The following is a 4,562-nucleotide window of genomic DNA, read 5'->3' as shown; positions in this document are numbered from 1 at the left end:
CAGAGATCTGAAAACTGTTAAAAAGAAAAAAAGAAGAAGAAGAAGAAAGAAAAACGAAAGTTACATCCAGTGCCTCTTAAGACCTGGGCAGACTCTCTCGGTCTCCTTGTTCTGGAGCCGTTGGCTGTGTGTTGGCCGCCTCAGGGCTCCATAGCAAAATTCCACAGGCTGGGTGGCTTATATAACAGATTTATTTTGCACAGTTCTGGAGGCTGACAAGCCCAAAGTCAAAAGTGTCGGCAGATTTATTTCCTGGTGAGGGCCTTCTTGGGGGTTTGCAGATGGCCAGCTTCTTGCTGTGTCCGCACATGGTGGAGAGCCAGGGCTCTGGTCTTAGAAGGGGTCTAATCCTTCCTATTATGGCGGCTCCACTCTCATGACCTCATCTCAGCCTAATTTTCTCCCATTGAGGGTTAGGGCTTCAACACGTGAATGTCGGAGGAACACAAACATTCGGTCCATAGCAGCCATCTGTTTGGCTTCCACCACCCCGGTGGTCACCCGTTCTGTGTGGGCAATGCCTGACTCCACAGGGAGTGGGCAGCACATTTCACCCCAAGCCTGTGGTGAATGCCCCTTGTCTCCTACCTCGGTCCTTCCCTGTTGCCAACAAGGCAAGAAACGCCCCAGGACTCACTCAGCACCCACGCCTGTGCCACCCAGTAACGTGAGGTATTCATGCTCCACGGGGTGAACCCCTGATAAATGGGATTTGGCACTGGCTGGTAAATAAATTATTCCCCATTCCTCCTCCTGAACAGAATGTGCTGAGAGTCTGTCATTTTACGGCCTTTTTTTTTTTTTTTCCGACAGGGTCTCCCTCTCGCCCAGGCTGGAGTGCAATGGCGCGATCTCGGGTCAATGCAACCTCGAACTCCCGGGTTCGAGGGATTCTTCTGCCTCAGCCTCCTGAGTAGCTGGGATTACAGGCACCCGCCACTACGTCCAGCTGACTTTTGTATTTTCTTCAGTAGAGATGGGGTTTCACCATATTGGTCAAGCTGGTCTCGAACTCCTGACCTCAGGTGATCCGCCCGCCTTGGCCTCTCAAAGTGCTGGGATTACAGGCCTAAGCCACCACACCCGGCCGTTTTGCAGACTCTTAGAAGGTATGTCTCTGAGAAGCGGTCATCAGTCGCACTTGTCTGCAGCCCTGTCTCTGCCATATCTGTGTCCCTTCCCTTCTTCCTCACTGCGCCCCCTGGATTTCACTCTCTAATAAAACAGGAGCGTTGTCCTTGCCTGGCACTCTGCCTTCCAGGGGGATCTGTTACCTAGGGAGGCCATGAGGATGCACCACAGCTGGAGGGCTTCACACAGCAGGAATTCATTGTCCCACGGTTCTGGAAGCCGAAGTGCAAAATCAAGCAATCAGCCAGGCTGTGCTCCCTCTGCAGCCTCTAAGGAGAATTCTTCCTGCCTCTTCCAGCTTCTGGTGGCTCCCAACATTCTTCAGCTTCTGGCGGCCCCCAACATTCCTCAGCCTCTGGCCGCATCCCTCCCATCTCTGCCTCCATCTTCACGCGGCGTTCTCACCTGCATGTTTTCCTGTCGTCTTCCCTGTATGTCTGTCCATCTATGTCCACATTTCCCCTTTCTATAAGGAAGGACCCCAGTCATATGGAATTATGGTCCATCTTAATAACTTCATATTGACGGAATACCCCTGTAAAGACCCAATTTTCAAATAAGGTCACATTCTGAGGCACTGGGGGTTGGGGCTTTGCCATATCTTTTTGTAGAGCACAAAATTCAATGGAATCCAATCACTAGGGAACCCTGGCTAAGACGAAAATCAAGTAAAAATCCTATAGCTAAATAATAATAAAATAACTGAAATTACACACTTAATTGATTAGCCTAATAGCTAGTTAGACTGGGCTAAAGATAGGCTGGGTGACAGAATCCGGAATAAAAGAATAGAGAATTTGGGGGCATAATGAGGACAAAAAAAGAATAAGGGAAAATCAGAAAAGCTGCTAAAAGAAAGAGAAGATAAAGAAAGACTGAGGCATATGTTGACCTTCTTCATATATGTAAAGAAAACACATGGGTGAGGGGGCAAAACAGTAACTGAACAATACATGTTAATGGAATCAAATTATCATGGAAGAGATAACACCCTAGGATTTACTCAAAGTGTTGAAAGAGATCAAGCACAGATTTAAGAAACTTTGAAAACCCAAGCAGAAAAAGTACAAGAAATGCATACCTGGATATAGCATGGTAGAACTACAGAAAAGAAAGAAAAAGAGAAAATATCAAAAGCAGACTATAAAAGACATTTTACTTTCCAAAAAAGCATCATTCAGCCTCTCAGTACCTCCCACACTGAATTGGCAGTTTCTTCTGAGAGGAGAAGCAACCCAAAATGGTTTGTCACTTCTGCCAAATTTGGGGCCAGTATTTCTTCACTATTTTATTATGTCCTAATACCTTCAAGTAGATTTTTTATTTAACTTTTCTGGCTGTCTTCAAAAGAGGAGATAAATTACCTAGATTTCAGGTTTACCAGAAGCCTAGGTTCAAATTAATTTTAATGCTTAAAATACCTAAATGATGGCATCCCCTATAAAAGTGTTCTAGGCCAAAATGATTTTACAAATTAGTTTTAGCTTACATTCCAATAAGGATAATTTTTATGTTAGTCAAAGTATTCCACGCCATAGAAAAAAAAATTAGAAATTTCCTCAATTCATGATGCTAACACACCCTAGTATCAAAACTTTCTTATTTCAAAAAAGAACAGTTTTCATTTCTTATGATAGATGGAAAAAACAAATGTATATTAAAATCATACACTGTGTGAAACGATGGCAATCATCTTTTGGGACTGACCTGAAATGAAGAGAATACTCATTGCTGATCTCTTGATTATTTGGGCATAATGCATGTTCCAAATGGAATACATGGTGTGAAGTAGAAGTGACAATTTGATGTGGGATCGGTAAATACGTATCCTACTTTTTTCAGGGTATGATGTGATTGCTCAAGCTCAGTCAGGTACTGGCAAGACAGCCACATTTGCTATTTCCATCCTGCAACAGTTGGAGATTGAGTTCAAGGAGACCCAAGCATCAGTATTGGCCCCCACCAGAGAGCTGGCTCAACAGATCCAAAAGGTAATTCTGGCACTTGGAGACTATATGGGAGCAACTTGTCATGCCTGCATTGGTGGAACAAATGTTCGAAATGAAATGCAAAAACTGCAGGCTGAAGCACCACATATTGTTGTTGGTACACCGGGAGAGTGTTTGATATGTTAAACAGAAGACATCTTTCTCCAAAATTGATCAAAATGTTTGTTTTGGATGAAGCAGATGAAATGTTGAGCCATGGGTTTAAGGATCAAATCTATGAGATTTTCCAAACACTAAACACAAGTATTCAGGTTGTGTTGCTTTCTGTCACAATGCCCAACGGATGTGTTGGAAGTGACCAAAAAATTTATGAGAGATCCAGTTCGAATTCTGGTGAAAAAGGAAGAATTGACCCTTGAAGGAATCAAACAGTTTTATATTAATGTTGAGAGAGAGGAATGGAAGTTGGATACACTTTGTGACTTGTACAAGACACTGACCATTATGCAGGCTGTTATTTTTCTCAATACGAGGCGCAAGGTGGACTGGCTGGCTGAGAAAATGCATGCCAGAGACTTCAGTTTCTGCTCTGCATGGTGACGTGGACCAGAAGGAGAGAGATGTTATCATGAGGAAATTCCAGTCAGGGTCAAGTCATGTTCTGATCACTACTGACTTGTTGGTTCATGGGAATGATGTGCAACAAGTGTCTTTGGTTATAAATTATGATCTACCTACCAATCGTGAAAACTATTTTCACAGGAGTCAACAGCAGCAGTCGATGACGAGATGGCACTCAGAAATGGTGCTGACATAAGTTAGGACGTGGAATCATAAGTGAAACAGCACACTGTTTGAATAAAGAGTGAGTCGACTTGGCAGAGGGGGTCGATTTGGGAGGAAAGGTGTGGCTATAAATTTTGTTACTGAAGAAGACAAGAGGATTCTTCATGACATTGAGACTTTCTACAATACTGCAGTGGAGGGGATGTCCATGAATGTGGCTGACCTTATTTAATTCCTGGGATGAGAGTTTTGGATGCAGTGCTCGCTGTTGCTGAATAGGTGATCACAACGTGCATTGTACTTCTTTCTTCAGGAATATTTGAATCTTGTCTCAATGCTCATAACGGATCAGAAATACAGATTTTGATAGCAAAGCAACATTAGTCGCGAGCTCTTGTGAGGAAAGTCATTGGCTTTATCCTCTTTAGAGTTAGACTGTTGGGGTGGGTATAAAAGATGGGGTCTGTAAAATCTTTCTTTCTTAGAAATTTATTTCCTAGTTCTGTAGAAATGGTTGTATTAGATGTTCTCTATCATTTAATAATATACTTGTGAACTAAAAGATATAAGTGCTGTACAAAATCAGCTAATTATATTAAACTAGCATATCTGCCTTTGTTGTGTTTGTTAGTAGCCTGAGTAGAAAGGCCTTTAAAACTTTTTTAGAATGCATTTTATTTGGTATTGTATTTATTC

General features: G+C 42.7%; 1 non-coding gene and 1 pseudogene across 1 annotated transcript; both read left to right on the top strand.

Annotated features, from left to right (window-relative positions):
• The first annotated feature begins 2,803 nt into the window (after positions 1 to 2,803).
• LOC126960489 (small nucleolar RNA SNORD2) lies at positions 2,804 to 2,872 on the top strand. The gene has a single exon (XR_007728028.1). It is a non-coding gene; the product is annotated as a small nucleolar RNA SNORD2 (small nucleolar RNA).
• A 97-nt stretch (positions 2,873 to 2,969) lies between these two features.
• On the top strand, positions 2,970 to 3,912 carry LOC126959116 (eukaryotic initiation factor 4A-II-like; annotated as a pseudogene).
• The last annotated feature ends 650 nt before the right edge of the window (positions 3,913 to 4,562 follow it).

Source organism: Macaca thibetana, chromosome 7 (genome assembly GCF_024542745.1).
Source record: "Macaca thibetana thibetana isolate TM-01 chromosome 7, ASM2454274v1, whole genome shotgun sequence".
NCBI classification, from domain to species: Eukaryota; Metazoa; Chordata; class Mammalia; order Primates; family Cercopithecidae; genus Macaca; species Macaca thibetana.
The sequence above is the reverse complement of the archived record's forward strand: the minus strand, read 5'-3'. Positions and strand labels throughout refer to the sequence as shown.